At 39.2% G+C, this 19,513-nt stretch overlaps 1 pseudogene; it reads right to left on the reverse strand.

Moving 5' to 3' along the window:
• Nucleotides 1-209: 209 nt before the first annotated feature.
• Nucleotides 210-5,075, reverse strand: LOC148190465 (uncharacterized; annotated as a pseudogene).
• Between the last annotated feature and the right edge of the window lie 14,438 nt (nt 5,076-19,513).

Genomic DNA, 19,513 nt, shown 5'->3' on the forward strand with positions numbered 1-19,513 from the left:
TCTCTTGCAAGCAGTTGAGGCAGGTAGAGGTGTGTTGAGCTTGAGTGACAAGTTGCAGACAGCTGGGAAAGATTTCAGGACTTCCATGGTGTCATCTGGGCAGGCCAGATAGGACTCTAGCTGCTTGAAGTTTTCTTGAACAATTCCCTGCTAAATGGGGGAAAAGAAGTCCTCCTCTGAAGAAGAATGGGAAGTGTCACTTGGATGCACTATAGGTTACTCAGATGGCTTTCGATAAAGTCAAGGTCTATGGAATACAAAAACACAGAATGATTTTTTTTAATTTTCAACATGACTTTCATTTGTTACTGTATGATAGTTACCCAGTATGATATGGATAATTCAGATTCCAAAATTTCCTCCTTTATCTTCAGTAAATTTAAGCATTAAGCAAATGCTTTAGCACATACCAAGTTTCAGGATGTTGTTGTCACTTGTCCAGCATGTCCTGAACTTGGGGATGAGAATGGCAGCAGCAATCAGCTCTGGATCAGCAAGCATCTGCCCCAGTTGCCTTTTAAATTCTGTTTGAAGAGCATCTACTTATGGCACACAGAACTTGGAGGAAAGTCGAACGTTCTGTATCTTAGTCTTGAGAAGTGTTATTATGGGTACCAGCCACCCTATCTGCACACTGGGCTCTCCCTGAAGAACATCAACTGCCTTTGCAAATGGGCTCATTGTCTTGAAAAATTCTGTAAGAAAAGCAATCTCAGCAGGAGTGAACCTGCCAGAAAACATTTAAAACACAACATATCAGTGGCTAAGTCAAACATGTAACATATGACTTATGTATGTTGCACACACGTAATGGAATTAATATTAACTAATTAATAACAGTCACTAAAGTGTGAAAATGTAAGCTACTAACATGGGAATTTTTAGCGCACTGCACACAACTGTAATGGCTTCCTCTTCTTGTTCTCTCATGATCCTCACAATCCACAGCCAGGAAAACAGAATTCAGTCTTGTCTCATTTGGCCTCAAGAGCGGGAGTTTGCATTTTTCTTCAATTATTTCAGCAGCTGTAGTGGATCTTTGGCTTTTGTTCCATAGACTCCAGCACTTTGAAAATGCTGAACGAGAGATTCGCTGTTGGAATTTGCTTTTTAAACATCAACTGTTGACACCAGGTTCAGAAGGTGGCAGGCACAGCGTTGATTCTTTGGCAGTTGATATACTAGGCCATCATCTTCTTCCAACAAGGTTTCTGCTACAACAAACTCGAGAAGGTCAACATTTTCCTCCTTTTCCTCTTCGCTGTTCTCTATTTCTGCTGATTCACTTGGCCTTGCCTCCTCAAGTGGAATCTGGTTATCATTTTCATCCAGCTGTCGGTAGACCCGAAAAGCTTTGATAAAATCGAAGCCATTATCAGTGCTTGTACACCCAATCTTGTTACGGATGTTGTACTCTGTGTGAATGTCAGTTAGGGCACCAGCAGGTAAAGAGAGTGTGTGATCCTTTGAGCTGTTTGCATGCTAATGCAGCAGAGCATCTGTTCATTGTTTCAGGCTCTTTCCAGTGTGCTGTGACTCCAAGGAAACTCCTGTGTGCCGTCCAGCAATAGGCAGTGGTAGCATGGAACTCAACCTCACTCATGGCAGCTTTCAGATTATTCTTCATTTCCAGTGTTGCTTTCTCAACGTTGTTTTTCATGGTGCCTCGGGACATTACGACCACATCCGGTTGCAGGTGATGCACAAGAGTTTTAAAACCCTGCTGTTGGACAATACTGAGAGGGTGCAAAACTTGACTGACAAAGTTCATGATGACTTCATCCACACTTTTCTGTGACAATCTCTTGGTTTCCCACAGTTTAAGCTGCTTGGATGGGCCTTCATCTGAGGTGGACTTCCTCTTCAAAGTAGGCGCAGCGAAGTTTTTGTATCTCTCCAGGTGATTCACATGCTTTCTCTGTGAGTAGCAATAAGACACAGACATACACAAAAAAGAGAAAAGTGGTTCATCTGACAGAATTACAATTGTTATATTAATGTTTAACATTGTCTTCATGGGGAGCTGACATAGATGACTAACTACTACTGGCACACGGGACGTTAGCCTTCAGCAAACCTTCAGCATAAAAGCCTTTTCTACTAGAAAATGTGTTTATTTTAACCAAAGCCACCACTCAACCCCTAAACTTACCCAAAAGGGGATTTCTGGCAGATAGCCATGAAGAGTATCACCTCAAAACAGTGGCACAACAGCAATGAATTGAATATTATCAGGTTGTTATTGTTGTTGTTTTTTTTAACTGAGCGCTAGCTAGTGTATAGCTAGCTACTATACTATCAAAACAATGTGTTCCTATAGCATTGCTAATGTTGTAAACTGATTTCCAAAAATGGTAAATAAGCTAAAGATTACAACTGAATACACCTTACCTGTATGTGTTTTTTCAGATTAGATAGAGAATTCTTGAACGCTAGAAGTTTGTGGTTTTTAGGTTGGCACAAGACGACTCATTTGCCACGAATCATTCCTGGAGCCAACAACATCAAACAGTCCTCTTAAAGAAGGCCATGGATGGGGAATGTTTAGCTTCTCTGAAACTGAAGCGTCGTCATCTGCAATATTCTCTGGGTCGCTTTCTTCATCCATGTCGCTGCTGCAAGTTTTCTCTCTTTCATAAACTGTAGCAACACTCACTCGACGCTTTCTCTCGCCTTCTTCCCTCTGTTTTTAGGAGTAGAAAGTACAGATATTTGTGTTCAAATGTAGGGAGTAAAAGTAAAAAGTCGAAAAATTAGTATTCAATTAAAGTACAGATACCAGAAAAATCTACTTTAGTAAAGTAACAAAGTATTTGAACTTTGTTACTTCCCACCTCTGCATCCATCATACGGGTTCAAGCTCGTGTGTTCAATTACAACGCTCGGTTGGGTGGAGGAAGCATTCTGTCGACCATACGTAGTGGCATTATGTACCACAAAAGAAACAAAACAAAGAAGACATCTGAGAAAAAAACAGTCAGGTGATAGTGCTGAACCGTGTCACTGTGAACGGACCAGGTTATCATTATGTTGTCAGATAAAATCCACAAATGCACACTGTCTGTGGTGCACAGTCCTTACCACTGTGTCCTGTGTTTTACTGACCATCCAGCAGCTGGTTAGAGAATTAATACCTAAAATAAACATAAATTGTTATTGTTTTGTTTTTACAAAACTTGCCTGTAAACAGACTGTGTGCCAGATGTCTGCACATTTGGTAACTAGAGTGCGAGTACATTTCTGTCCGAACCCAGGTAACTGGGCCCAAGAGATGAATTTCAGCAACTGACAAAAAATTAAGCCTAATAAAAACAAATACCACATCAGTGAGAGAGGGAGACAAACAGCAGTTTTTCCTCTGAGCTCCACAGCATCTTAACAGTCAAATGTTCAGCGGTAAGAAGTGGTTCTGTCAGACTTCTACAGAAGACTTTGTGTTAGTCCCAGTTTTAGTCAGACTGGAGATGGAATTCTTTATAAATTAACGACTCATCGCTTCATCTCTCATCCAGCTGCTCTCTGCTGCTTTCTTTGTTATCAGGGGAGGATTTATTGATTTAGGGGCCTGCTGCCCTAGCCTAACTGTCTTGCTTCGATTTCATGCACATTAACAAGGAATGTTGGTGGGCTGCAGAGGAAGTTATACTGTTCTCTCCACCCTCAATGTAACTAATATAGAGCTCTGCAGGTGATGTAGACGTTTTTTTGGGTGAGTGGTGTGTGTGTGTGTGTGTGTGTGTGTGTATCATTATATAAATATATATATATATATATATATATATATATATATATATACACACACATATATATATATATATATATATATATATATATATATATATATATATACACACATATATATAGTTATAGTTATAGTTATATATATATATATATATATATATATATATATATATATATTTATAGTCTTTGTTTTTGATATAGTTATTCAACATGTTGAGAATATTTCTTTTTTTGAGGTCTCAAGGTTGGCAAGTATGGTTGTGAAGTGTGTGTGCGTGTGTACGTGTTTGATATTTTTTATTAAAGGTGACCGTATAATTTGAAATGTCAGCATGCAGCATTTGATGGGTAGAAGGTGAGGAGGTGGAAATTGGTCCCAACAACTCTGTTGAGAAAAGTGGCATTATGAAATGAAAATGACACCACAAAATTGTTAAATGCAATAAAACTGTAAAATCTAGCCTGAAGAAAATAACATTTCATATAATAATTTAATTGTATTAAGTTAATGGTTTATTTTATAATTTATTGGGTCATGTTTAATGTGCATATCTACTACATTACTAATGCATGCATGAATAATTTATATCATAATGTGTTTCTTGTTTATTTATTAATTCAACATCAGCCTTTTCCTTATTGAGTATTATAGTCCCACTGTGTCCTCATCCAATCTAGACAGAGTGCCAGACAGAGTTCATTATGAGTATCCCAAAGGGAACATTGGTGGACTCACATCATCCAATCACAGTAACCAGGAAATGAGTCAGTGTTACTATGGGAGCCAGCAGTCAGGGTCACTGAAGGGAAGGGCACAGAGGACTGCTCTGACGCACGCGCATACACAGGCACACAGATTAACAAGCATCAAGTTTAGTGAGTATCGATCATCATAAGGGACTGAAGTCTTAAAAAACATTCACAGGCATCATTTTCTCTTACTTTGCACCTATTAGTTAAATCACAAATGTATCATATATTGTTTATCTTAATTATTGTTTGATTTAATTTAAATAAATGGCAGGCAAATCGCTTTATGCTGGACATCTAAAAAAAGAAAAAGAAAAAATCTAATGTGAAAAAAAAACAACTTGTTAACAAGAATGCATGCATCACAAGCAAAGCAGCAACAATACAAACAACATAACAGGTGACAAACAAAAGACAAAAAACAATTATTTCAATAAAATGTGTGTGATATATTTGCAGAAATGGAATCAAATGCATTAAGCATGATTTCTTTAGTATATAATCACCTTAAGATAAGGATAGTTGTGTTCTCGCTGCGGTTGTCTCATCTGTTTATAGGGGGAAATCAGCATTCTTACCATCATGTTTCTACAGTAGCCTAGAACAGACAAACCAAACACTGGCTCTAGAAAGAGCCAGTTCTGATTTCTGCTGACCACCGTAGTTACAGCCTTCGTCAGATGAGAATTCGTTCAGACAGAACGTGTCCACAACACAGCTGGATGGAACCAGTCGTGTGCGCATGAAATGCTTAAGGTCAGATAGATATGCTGCCAGTAATCACTTACCATAAAGGAGTGTGAGTGCACCGGTGGGTTTGTGGATGGGTCCTACAAAAAACCTGACTTTCTTGTGGGAGCCCTGAGTTCGCTTCCTATGTGGATATGTGCTTTTTGTTCTACACCTTAAAATGTGCTTCTTTTGCTTAAACCTAACCATCTGTGACTTTGTTGCCTTATCACAACCATCGTAACAGTAGCATCGGTTGCCATGAGCTGTTGTGTAAACATAAGGACCGTACTGCATCATCCCGCCATTATTTGTTGATGTCATGGTAACGGATGCAGAAAGATACCTTAAACATAGACGCAGAAGGTCACTGACACAGCGCGATAAAACGTATTGATAGTTAACCCTCCATGATGAGAGCTAAGCAAATTTTTTTTTTTATTTTTTTCAAAATGTGAAACTGTTTTATTCTGTGTTTTTATGTTTCAGTCACTTGGTTCATTTGTTTTGCAGACAAAAAGACCTATGGATAAATCAGCTCCCTGTAAAAACCTCATGAACATTTGGATTTTAAGTAATTAGAGTGAAAACAGCTGAGCACACAACAGGTGATATGTTGTATGCATTTAAACTTTTTTACTCAGTGTTTTCATATATTTTAATTATCTGTTTGTTTTGGAGAGGACGAGACCTCCGCGCATAATTTAGCTCCTTGTAAAAACCTCCCGAATGATGAACACGAAAGGAATTCTACGCAGGAGAAGATCTGCTGGTTGCAATCTGCAATCCTCACTTCTAGATTCCAGTTAATCCCCCTAATTTCTACACACTGTTACCTTAAACAAGACAATATAGCAATATGATCAATAGAATATGCCAAGAAATACGTACTGTAAAGCATGGGATGTCAATGTTAATGGCTGAAATAGCTGTCTGAGTATGTTAAATTTCTCAGTGTTTCGAAAAACGTAAGTGAAACGTAACTGTTCATCCTATTTGTGCTTCTCTTAGCTCATCCACCCCGCTGTCCGTCTTCGATAACTTATTCATCTATCCATCTCAATCTCTATCTCTGGTGTAGGTTGGACTTCCTGTAATTACCGCCTCCTACTCCATCTCTCACACTCACACACACACACACACACACACAAGCAAATACACCCAACTCAGACAATAAACACAAGGCTTTTTACATTTCATTTGATTTTTTTATGTCTCTGATCCCCGTTTATGTAAATTACAGACTTCATCAGATTGAGTCTGCCTACCCTGCTTGACTGTGCCGATTCTCTTGTGTTTCCGAGGATATTTCCATATGACTCCGGTAATTACGTCTAGCTATTCAGCCTACACATAGGGACACTGCGCCATGGGTGGTAGACCGACCGCAGTTCACCGAAAGGTCAACAAATAAACAGGCGTATCTGATTTCATACAGTCCTGCTGCCTGCTCTGCTTCTGGGTGTGTCTGTTGCTATACTCTGTTTGTGTGGTCATGAAATGCGGAGCTCCATATTAAGTCATACTGAGCCACTTTTAAGGGCATTGATCAGTTCCCAGGAGTCTAGTGAAGAGTGAAAGTCGCCATCATTGTTAGTAGCCTTATGATTTAATTCAGTGGCTGTTTCCTCTGGAGGGATCAATGCCATGATTCAGTGGCTATTTATCACTCAGCAACTGGACTAGAGGTGAATAGGAGGGGCAGGGGGTTAGGACCATGAGGTTCACATGAGGAAGACCTGCTGGAAACATGAAGAAATCCAGTTTTCTCCTGCTAGCTGCAGCTATTCATGTAGTAGTAAATCAAAGGGTGGCAAACTACAGCAGGACCTCCAGTCAGTACTGACACTGTGGCATTTTGCCAAAAGCTTTTTTACATTCCATGTTCATCTTTTACACTAATGTAACATTTTTATACAAATACGCAACACTAATATGCACTGAAACAATAAAGAACACCAGTTTAATTTAACATTTTAGGCTTGTAAGCCTTTATAACCAAGTAATACCCAGCTATGGCTCCTTGTCATGTCATGATTCAACATTTATGAGCTTTGAGCAGTTCAACCAAAATGCAATGTTCCCTTCTCTATGTGGGTGTCCATTAACGCTCTAATTGCACAAATTGAATTTGTGAATATAAAATCTGCCTAATGGAAACACATTAATTTTGAAAAAAAAAAAACATTTATACCAAATATTTTTTTATGCTTGCATAAGGTGGTATTTCAGGTGATTAAAAAAAATCCATATTTCACAAAACTGCAATGTTTTTTTTTTTTTTGCTTTTATAGGTCATATGATGCTATTGCTGTGCGCTTCTTGGCAGGAACTGGCTCCCTTATGATGCAGCAGACGTTACAAGAGGTATTACTGCATCACATAACTCTTCAAAAGTGGAGCAGATCATCCGGAAGTTTTGAATCCACAATTCATGGCCTATTCGTGGACTATCACCTCTCGCAAATCCCTCTGTTGTGGCAGCTCCCACGTATAAGAGGCTTGCCTTTCCATCATTGCTCGCATAACACGCGTAATCACATGTTTTGAGTTTTGCTGTTGTTAATTGTGGACCCCTATGAGTTCAATTCATCAAGAATTTCCCCCCTTTTGGGATTCTTCCTTTCCTAGTGACATGCGAGAAAAACATAACTCAGCGTATCACAGTGTAAGTAACTGAAACACAAATATTGATTTGGGGTGCAGTCTGCCCTTTAATTTGTTGTGTAACACAGTGATTTCACTGTTATTCGGGTCTGTGTGGGCGTTCCAAACAGAGACAAAAATCCACAAAAAAACATAAAATGAGCAATATGCAGTTTAACTGATTTTACTCTTCTTTGACAGTATCAACCTCTCGCTCAGGCGAGTTGTGTTTGTCTTCTCCTGTGGAAGAACAGTTAGCGCTATCAATGACAGGATGCTTTGGATTCATCACAACAAATATCCTAATGTATGTGCAATATGCATTGACCTCCGGGGATCCCAGGATGTATAAATCACTAGTCTCATTGATTTACTTATTGATTGTTTTTACTTTGAAGCCTCAGTGGATAATAACCAGCCTCGCTTGACTGGTTTTCTTTTTGTGTGTTTATTGCTGTCATTGCTAATGGGTATTGTAATTGGCATATTCGGATAGGTTTTTTTATGAGGATTTTTGTAAGGACTATAGAAGTATATTTCACTCACCGTTAACACCGTTAACATTTTCCTGTTTGACAGCCACAAGGGCAAAGAGCAAAACCATGATAGATTGCAGGGTGAAAAAAGGAGAATAGCCCTGAAGAGAAAAGGAGGTTAAAGGGAGGAGAGGAAAGAGGGGAGACGGAAGAGGAAACAGCAGCTTATTATCTGACCACCACGGTTCCACACCAGCAGCTCTCAAAGTGGAGGTCCTTAAGCAAAATGAGTAATGGTTTCAATTCACTATAATGATCCCTATTAGGCAGTGTGCTCTGAGGATGACCTTTGACCCCTTCCTTGGTGCTGGTTGGCCTCCGTTTTCGTCACCTTCCCCGTATTTCAGTGCAAATAACAGCAGTTGTATTTCTGTACACAGCCCTCCACATCAGATCTGGGTCTGGACTCTGATATGTTGCTAAATAAGTCCATGATATGAAAATATTTGAGGTCGGTGCAGGTTCAGAAATAGATGAGATGAATTTAACTGCACTGCATGAAAACATAATGACGGTGTGAAACACTTTCAGAGTGCACACTCTGACTGGAACAGACTTGTTGGTATTTCTAAATAGTATGAGACAGTCACTGTCATTTCCAGTCACTGTAAGTGAGCTGGGTTTTTGTGTTTTGCTGTATTAAAGTGGCACTTCACCCCTTTGAATATCAGTTTACTCTTCAAAAGCAGCACTATACAGCCTGTGAAAGTGCTTAAATTCTGTCATCAGGTGGCCTCATATTTAATCTCAGGATTGGGTTGCTGCTTTCTGCAGATGATGTGGTTCTGTTGGCTTCATCAGGCCAAGACCTTCAGCTCTCACTGGATCGGTTCTCAGCCAATTGTGAAGCGGCCGGGATGAGAATCAGCACCTCCAAATCCGAGGCCATGGTTCTCAGCTGGAAAAGGGTGGAGTGCCCTCTCGAGATCGGGGAAGAGACCCTGCCCCAAGTGGAGGAGTTTAAGTACCTCGGGATCTTTTTCACGAGTGAGGGAAGGATAGTGCGGGAGATTGACAGGCAGATAGGTGTAGTGTCTGCAGTAATGTGGACTCTGCACCGATCTGTCGTGGTAAAGAGGGAGCTGAGCCAAAAGGCTCTCAATTTAACTGTCGATCTTTGTTCCTACCCTCACCTATGGTCAAGCGCTTTGGGTAGTGACCAAAAGAACAAGATCACGGGTACAAGTGGCCAAAATGATCTTCCTCCGTAGGGTGGCTGGGCTCTTCCTTAGAGATAGGGTAAGAAGCTTAGTCATCCGGGAGGAGCTCGGAGTAGAGCTACTGCTCCTCTCTTAAGCTCTTAGCTCTTAAGCATCTCCTTCCACAGCCAGGTGCAATGCACATTGTTAGGTGATGAGGTACACCTGAGCAGGTCTACAGAGGGAAGAGAGACAATAGTAAAGAACCCATACAGCCCTAACAGTTGATTATACTCTATGTTTTACAGCCTGTTTTACATGGCGTGCATTAAATGACTATATCCTGAGCATCAAGCATAAATCATTGCATATTTTGTTAAGCCAACTACATTAGTAATCATGAGTTGTGACTGACCAAATTGCTCCCATGATACTAATGAATATGTACATATGGCTACAAAATGTGTACATTATTATGTGCTTCAGTCACATTCTACCAGACAATGGTGTACATGTTTCTGTACTGATATATCCCTGTCCTACTTGTAGTGGCAGTGACTCTTCAAAGCACAGAACTGTCAAATCCTAAAAAAAAACTATTTAATTTTTTTTACAGCACTGTGTAATAAAAAGCCATTTTTATGATGTTTTACTAGCAGTCACTCTAGCTAAATGATTTAGCTGGCAGAGATACCCCCAGGCATAACTCACCGCCAGCTATTCTGATGCAGGGGTCACAGGTCATTCCAATTCATCATAGCCAGGTGGAGTGGAGTAAATGATGGAGTAACACACACACACACACACACATGCAAAACACACACACACACACGGAGTGGCAGCTCTTTAATGTCAGGTGTGCTTGTTCAGTGAGGAAACTGAATAGCAAAAGCTTACTCATAATAATGTGTGCCCCTTGTGTTCACACTGAGGTAAACGCTAGCACAGCTTTTATAATAACTGAACATGGTTTTCATGTTATCACAGATACTTTTTGCTTCTTTTCTTATTTGTGTGCTCATTCAACTTTAACTCCTTCCTTCCTTTTTCTTTGTCAAAATGTAATTATTCCAAAGAGAAGTTGTTGACTTATCTGGCTTACTGCTGTAAAGTGAAGTTTTGGGTGGGGGACAATTTTTAGTTATTTTCCTTTACGTATCTACAGACAGTTTGGTGGGAAGATGAAGTGGTGGAAGTGTGGAGGGGTGGAGCATAGGAGAGGAGGAAGAGATTCAGGTGACATCACCTCCTTCCTCTAACAACTAAGCGTGTGACTACGTGCTGCCACTGGGGGAAATGGTGCTGGTGTTGCATCTGTTTGTGTGTGTGTGTAAGTGTAGGTGTGTGTGTGTGTGTGTGTGTCCATATGTGGGTGGAAGCGATAGCCTTCAAGTAGTACCTAAGATATGATTTATTCTCACGATATGAAATAGCCTTCTGAAAAATATATTTACAAACACACAATTACATTAAGGTGTGTGTGTGTGTGTGTGTGTGTGTGTGTGTGTGTGTGTGTGTGTGTGTGTGTGTGCAGTGAGACAGGATGATGTTGATATGTAACAATGTTAGTCACCACCCTGCCTGTCCTTTCTCACACCTTAATGATGTCAAATACTGGAAAACAATAGAACATAATCACAATGTCCAGTAAGTTTACCAGGAAAGTTACCAACTGGCTAAGGACCTTTTTTTCCCCTTTTTTTTTTCTTGGTCAATTTCTGATGGGAAACAGCAGACATACTTAAAAAAAAACACTGAATCATGTAATATTCCGTGTGAAGAGTCTGGCCTCTGTGTGTGTCCAGTTTGTGTTTATTCAAATAAAACTGTTTGAAAATGTCCTTTCAGAAAAGTGCCATTTAGCAAATGTCAGTTACAGGTAAAGGATGTATTAAAAAATAAACTTATTCACTACAGTAAAAAGCAACACTGTTGCAAATTACTTTTTTTTTTTTTTTTTTGAGGGTGAAAACAGACAAAAGTGATCAATCATTTCTAAGAGTCAAATCACCTGCTGAACAAGCCATTTGACTCATTTTATGGGAATTCGCACACAGCCTAAGAAGGAAAGCTTGGCTCAGCAGAGCAAGTTGATAGTGTGCTTTGAGGTACCCGTTATTTCTGACTGGAGTTTTAGGGTTTGTCGAGGCAACAAAACCCTCACTCTGTTGAACTTGCTCCCTGTTACACCCCTCCGATGGATATCATACTATCAAATCAGATCCTGGCAATGCACTCAATTAATGCTAACACAAAAATACATGAACAAAACTTTCAGAAAAAAAAAATTCTGCTCTAACCTTGGCACATATGCTAACAGCAATGTGTGAATATTCTCAAACTGCATACTGCAGGTAACAACTTCTGATTTAAGTGTTTGATTGCACTGGGAGCTCACACCGACAGAAATAAAGTGTCAGCATGTCAAGTTTAGAGATCTGTTACATGGGTGTTTTTTATTTTGCCTATCTTTAGTGAAACAGGTGACTGTTCCCTGACATGTTATTTTATTAATCAGATGCAGAGTAACATGGTAAAACTGCATTTTGATAAGTTTTCTCCTCTTTGATTTCACGTTTACTAGATTATAATTCTTATCTGGATATCTATGTGGTATAGATTTTTTGTTTTTGATGTGCGTTTTGGGACATGAGGAAAGGCAGAGAGCAAGCGGCTGCCTGTTTGTGGAGCAGATATCCATGACTCATGCCAGAGAGTGTAATGAAGAGACCTCCATCAGACAGTTTGGTCAGTCAGACAGATCAGCTTCAGAGACCAAGCAAAGATAAACTCGTCATATTCACTTGCTGGTTCTTCACCTTTAACCCCAAAGACAGCTGATAGTAACACTGGCAGGCGCATGCAACCAGTGTCGCAGACAGTTATCTTTGTCATGTAAGAACTACATAACTCCATTTATTCAAGAATCAGTGTCACACGCAGTATACTTGTGTGGCGTTAAGCATTCTGAAATGCATAAATGTCTGTTGCACAAGTTCTTAATGAGGCTGTTTATCTGAGCTTCTGAAAAGATCTATAGATACATGAGTTGCCCAGCACGGCTTTAGGTCAAGGCAGCATGCATGACAGAGACACATGTACAAAAACCAGACCCATGTCTCATATGTTTATAATCCAGTCTCTCAGAGGGAGACTTTGAAGAGTCAGACAGACTGCACACAGCTCAAACTCCATTAGCTTAAGACATGGACATGACATTGTTATACTGGTGCCTGTTTCTATTAGTGTGTGTGTGTGTGTGTGTGTGTGTGTGTGTGTGTGTGTGTGTGTGTGTGTGTGTTGCCATTGCATGTAAAAATCCATTCTAAAATCAGGAGCCAGTAAATTGCCTCTTTGTGTTTGCCATAGCCAGCTGAACACAAAGATCAGAAGCAGGACGAAGTGCACCTACAGCATCTCTAAAGCTTCTGTTATCTGTTTATTTTTTTTTTAAAAAATCCCATACCAAACCTATTAAAAAAGGCAGTTTCATATGAGCAGCTTTGTCCATCATGAAAAGAAATTAGAGTTATTGATCATCACATTTAACAAACTATTTTTCAAAATGTTAATAAGGCAAATTTCATATGCATCTCATGCATCAGTTCACTGCAGTGAGTGCCACAACAAAACTACTAAAATTGTTAATCCTGCTTTAGTCACCAGTTATAGATACTATCTCATTAAAACCAGCGTACTTCAGTGTAATATGTCGCTATATTATCACACTAATTGATGGTATTGAGGTTATTGTACTTGCAGCAATCATCTCTGGCAGAAACTACATGTGCACCCCGTTAAAAAAAAGGTTATTTTATGTTTCTCTGTAAATGTATTTAACGTTGCAAATTAGAATGTCAAATCCAGGAGAAAGGGTTCTACTGTAGGTCCAAAATGCGTGCGGGTTCACTGAAAAACATTTTATATGTCCACAGTCAGGTAACATGCACAGGGGCTCTGTGCCTGCCTCCCCGTTACACTCACTACATCAACTTCTGGGCGTGCTTAAATTATTCACTCAACCTATATCACACTATGCAAAGGTAGTGGGGTGTGTAAATAATAAGTTTGTGCGTGCATATGTTTTAATGTGTTTACCATATTGTCGGTGCGTATTTGCATGTATTTAATGTCTGCATGTGTGTATATGCAGGTTTTTGGTGTGTTTGTGCAAGTTTACAGTGTATGTGTACGTTTTCTGCATGTATGTGGACATTCCAGTGTGTTTGTACACATTTCTGGTGTGTAAATGCACAATCTGGATGAATATGTGGACATTTTCAGTGTGTATGTGTCCATTTTTAGTGTGTTTGTGCAGACTTTTGTTGTGAGTATGTAGGCATTTAAGTGTTTCACCCTATAGGGCCTTTCATATATCTGGGCCTATAGTCTTAACACTGATGAAGCTTCCTGCTGTTTTTTGTGTTTGCCTCTTTCATGCAAGAAATGCTCATCTTTTTAACAGTCCACATCGATACTCTATTTGAGTGATAAACCCCATGGAATTTTTTTTTCTGTCCTACTGTGAAGTCAGTCTCTACTGAACTGACCACGACCACAGTAAACCTATATGTCCCTCGTCCCACATGACCCCAGCTGTGTTTACTGTCTGCTACTGTGTTTGATTCCCAGGACCTAGAGATAGGAGATCCTGAGAAACAACAACAACACACACACACACACACACACACACACACACACACACACACACACACACACACACACACACACACACACACACACACACACACACACACACACACACACACACACACACACACACACCACAGTCTGGATGGATGGATGACTGGAGGCCAGGACAGAGAAGGCCAATCGATCAGTGCAGTTGTAATGATAATAAAGTCTTTTCCCTGGAACTGTACAATGGATTATTTGTATCATTCGACAAACAGCTTGTTCTCCCTCTGGCCATCAGCATAATTGAAGAAAAACATTTTTTAAAGCCAATATCTTTATTAAAAACAGATCTGTGAGTGAGTTTCGGTTTGAAAATTTGATTAAGAAAATGTCCCTGTGCAAATGAAAACAGAGTGTTAAGATCTTGTGATGGATATAGTTCTATCTTACTCTAATCAAGACTTTTACTCTGTTACTGCATGTTAACCAGACATTCTAAAGCTGCAGACTCCCAGATTGGTACTGTTTTTATCCCCAACATCAATATCAGAAACTGCTCAGGGGAAAAAGTGTATCTTGTAAGAAAAATAGCATGCGAGATCAGATTAGCCGTTAATAATCCTCTGAAAGTGAGATCAGTGCCGTAGAAATATGACAAGATATTCAGCAGGAATTAATGCATGAGAGTACAACCTGTTGCAATGAACATTGCAAAGGAAGGACTCACCTGATAAAGTTAAGCCTCTTCTACTTTACTTGTGCATGGTATTCAGCATATCAAATAGTTATACCAAAAATATCTCATTACGCTGTATTATTAACTCTTTGAAACCTGAGCAAATTGGCTCGATGTCTTTGAAAAGCATGGGAAGAAGGCAAAAAGCAACAAAAGAAATCACCAAAAAAAAAATTACCAAAAAAAGTTTAAATAAAACATTTATTATTAAGTTGCTCATTGCCTTTTTTTTCATGTTTTTCAAAGAAATCGCACCCATTTCCTCAGGGTACAAAGGTTTAAATATTTGTAAAAGGAATCTGAAGGCAGTACAAGAGAAATGATGTTGCTCCAGGTTTTAAAGGGTTAATGCATAGTGATGTAAAACAGACTGATGCTGCATATGAAATACTTTGTGATAAAAATACTTATATTCAATAAGTGAAGTATTGTTCCAACATAATTTTGTCAACTATGTATCTTTTCAGACCCACTAAGTGTGTTACTGACTAACTGTTATAACCACATCACTTCACGTAACCATAGGAACTCTTGTTCCTGCTCTTAGTTCTACAAGTGATTTCAAAATAATTTCAAAACTATATTGAATCTAGCAAAGTAAATTCCGGTTTGTATGATATTCTCCAAATTAGCACCCCATCAGTGACATTATGTTAAGTTATGTCATTAATGTAAAGTTATGGCAGTTAGATTTAGGCAAGTAAAAATACTGCAATTTGTTGTAGGAAAAGAAACATGGTGAGGACATAGCTTAACATGACTTGAAGTTCACACAGTTTTGAACACCAGTCTCATGGAGGAAAGTCCCGGTGGGAAAGTCCTGTGTTTTGTAACACCAGAGCCTGCCTCCTAATTGGACCACTTGGGACCACTTGCTACTGAGCTACTGTTGTCAGCACACTGATCATGTGATCACAGCCCTCCAAAACATGTGGAACATGCACAAATGACTGACTGACTTATTACACGCCATATGTACAAATTAAGGTGCATTATTTTTTGTAGGAAAATGTACAAACAGTGTATGATTACAGCCTTATGACAGAATGCAGGATAAAAGATTCTACAGGCCCAGTTAGATCAGAAAGTGGCAAAGCTAAATTCCTTCTACGTTTGCAAAATACATCATGCTAGAAGTTTGGTCACATAGTGACTGTCAAGTCCACCTCTTTTTTCCACCAAATTGACGCGAGGACAACTCGATTCAAGGTTCCAACTCAAACTTTTATTTTATTTTTAGTTGGTTGGTCGGCTTGTTTGTTAGGTTGTAAACCTTTAAAGACAGAAAACAAAATCACCATCCAGCACAGAACCAAAAAGTTGGCACATTACCCATTTTCAATTAATTAATTATTTAAGCCTTAAATTGAATAAAGAATAACCAAGAAAAAGAGTAGTGTTTTAACATTTAACAGAATATATATGCTATATTTTTACTTTATTTAACTCAAAATTAAATATCTTCATAGCTTATTGGACAGAAAATCAAAGTGCGAAGCAAATAAACATTCTACAGACCATTGGCGTCTTTGGCCTGAATCCAAAGGTGGACTTGGGTCTCCTCTCCTTTGTCTCCTCTTGCTCCTTTCTCCTCTGTGTGTGTGTGTGACTGTTGAGCTTCCCCAGTCCTTCCCAGGTGCTCTAAATCAGAGTGCAATCAAGCACCCTCTTGCCTCTCACTGTTGCACTCTGGGAAGTGTAGTCCCATGTACTGAGACTCAGCTCAACAGTGACTATTTGCAAAAATAGCTGATGGACTTCGGTAGTTGGTGAATAAACACACTAGCAAGTTGGGAACATGCGAGAGCCAGTAGCTCACTGAGCTTCTGTCCATTATCTCTGTAATGTAGCTCTGGTCCCCAACAGAAATCAAGTTAATACCGTTCATTCAGAGAACGTACTGTATTTGTACCATGGACTCTCCCAACTTTATCTTTTGTGGAGCAGTTTATACTCTGATAAAAAAATAAAAATAGATGGTACAACACAGCTAATCAGCTGTAAATACAGGCTATTAGTCACATGAAACTCAACTTGAAGATTTAATGCTGATCTATTGCTCCCAGAGTGAATCCACTGATGGCAGTATGAGAACAAATTTGATTTTGGCACGTGTTTTCATTGTTTTCAGTTCTGCTGTGGTGGGGTCTTCAAGCCTAAACTGCTACTACTATGTGGCATGTTGAATTAAATGGGCATCTGAAGTATATTATCTTTCCAAATGCATCAAATGGTCAGGGTTTGAGAGATTATCTGCCATGCACGAAAAGACATTTTCAATATACTTGTAAAAAGGGAAAACAATGAAGAACTGTTGGAAAGAAGAAAGGGTGATAAATATGAAGGGATTTGAACAACAAAGACAAGACTTTAGGAGAGGGAAGAACAAAGAGACTAGGTTAATTATTGAAACAGATTTCGCAAAACAGCACTCATTAACCATTAACCCATAACAGAGGTTTAACAAACAAGGTAAGCAGTGAGGTAACCACCTGGCTTTGTATTTAATCTCTGTGGCTGAGTGATTTAGAGGTAAGGGACTGAAACCATGTGTGCATTTCTGCTATTGCCAGCGAGTGTGTGTGTGTGTGCTTACATATGAGGTCACATGTTTGTAAGAGGGCACCTACTTTAATGAGGAACTATACATCAAAAAAATATATATATAAAAATTCTTCTTTGAAAGTCTAACAGTGCAACATGCAATTACATACAAGAAAATTACAGTGGAAAAGCTTATAAATGAACATGTATTAAGTCACATAAATTGTGACCAGTGCTGTTTGACTTAGGCGTGTGTGTGCGCGCGTGTGTGTATGTGTGTGAAACAGTGGTAAGCAGAACAGGGAAACCCTATAGCTGCCAGAACTGCATTATAAGGCATGTTTGTGAGTAGAGACCAAGTGTCACCTTGGACAATTTAAGAGGTATGTGTCCTTACTCAGCCATATGCACACACACACACATAAACACAATAGGGCGCAGCAGACGCCACTGGTACATTAGTTTGTCTGTGACCAAGGCGGTCATTATTAGAATAGTTGCTGTTGATGCAGACCTTCATTTAAACCTGGCTAATGGCTCACTGTCGCCTGCACACACCCACATACACACACACTCACGCACTGATAATTATACATTCCAGGGACACATTGTCTCAGGATGGTGAGTCTCCATGCCAGTCCGGTCCACACGACCATCTCTGGGAGCCTGGTGGTTATCCTTACATCAAACTTACGGGAGATATTTAATTGTTTACTCTGATGTTTTGTGATAAATCAGCACAGAAGGAAACATACATGTACTGCTAACTCACCTAGCACCACTGAGATGGCTAATGTCATAGCTCAGCCGAGGAGGACGCCATTTATGTTTACATCTTACGCTGTCTCGAGCATGAGCTTGTTGTCTATGAACAGATGCAAGCTTCCTCCTGTGTGCTGATATGGTATGAAGTATTGATATGTGGTTCAATAGAAAGAAGATTGTTCCTGTATGGAAATGCTTACAACAAGGTCTGTGGATTATTTTGAGTAACCAAGTCATGAAACCTGAAAAGAGACAAATGCGTTTTTTGGTGCTTTGAGCACCACAAGCCGATTAACTTCCAGTTCCATTACATTCTGTTTGTACAATTAAAAAGAGTCTGTGTATTTCAGTATATGGGGTGGATTTGTGGAATGGGAACGGACATAAATCAATTAAAAATACTATATAAAAACAATATTTTTGGCCGGTGATGCTGAGGAAAGGTTGTGTTTGGGGTGACACTGGGGGATGTTTGGATTTAAATAATCCTGGAATAGTTATTCATTTATTTTGGTAGGTAAACTAGGGATGGTTGTGTGTATAATAGTTGTAAATAAATTTGGAAATTTGCTGACATATTATATACAGTATGTGTTAAAAGAAAGAAGTGAGAAAAGCTGATATATCAATTTTTCTTCTACCTATTTTCCAACACTGTACTTTTGTTTGTTTGTTTATAATATTTTTTAATTTTTGGTTTGAAATAGTCATTGATTCATTCATTAGAGAGAAGACAGATATCTTGTCTGCCGCCTCACAACTCACATTAAAACAATCTAGACTGATTAATAGCACTACATGTAAGTGGGAAAATATGTGTTTTTGATTTTGGGCTGAATTGTCCATCTAAGCATATGTGCTGTTCTGTACATAGTCCACTATAAAAAAGTTAGTTCACCCTAAAAATGTTAAAAATGTAAAAATGTTTGGTGAAAGTCTTTTTTCTATACACAGTGGACTCAAATAATCCCATAATGCATCAGTCACTAACTGACTGCTTCTAATGTGATGCACTGCTCAGATTGCATAAAAGGTAAAAGTGGGGTGCGTTTGGAAACTCTGAGTGCACACTTGCACAATCTGTAATGTTGGTGAATTCAGAGCGCTGTTGGAGTGTACCATTTGGTTATCCAGAGCACTGCTCTCTGGGCACTCCGTCTGTGGAGACGGAGCAGCAAAGCCCTAAACAGAGTTAATGTGTGATTAACTACACAACTCTGAAATTCATGTAGAAATAGAACTTTCTGTTTCTTTGAACAGCTCGCTCCTTGTATGTAGAGCATCAGATT

This window comes from Plectropomus leopardus, chromosome 1, assembly GCF_026936395.1.
Source record: "Plectropomus leopardus strain MGB_pleo_1.0 chromosome 1, ASM2693639v1, whole genome shotgun sequence".
NCBI lineage: Eukaryota > Metazoa > Chordata > Actinopteri > Perciformes > Serranidae > Plectropomus > Plectropomus leopardus.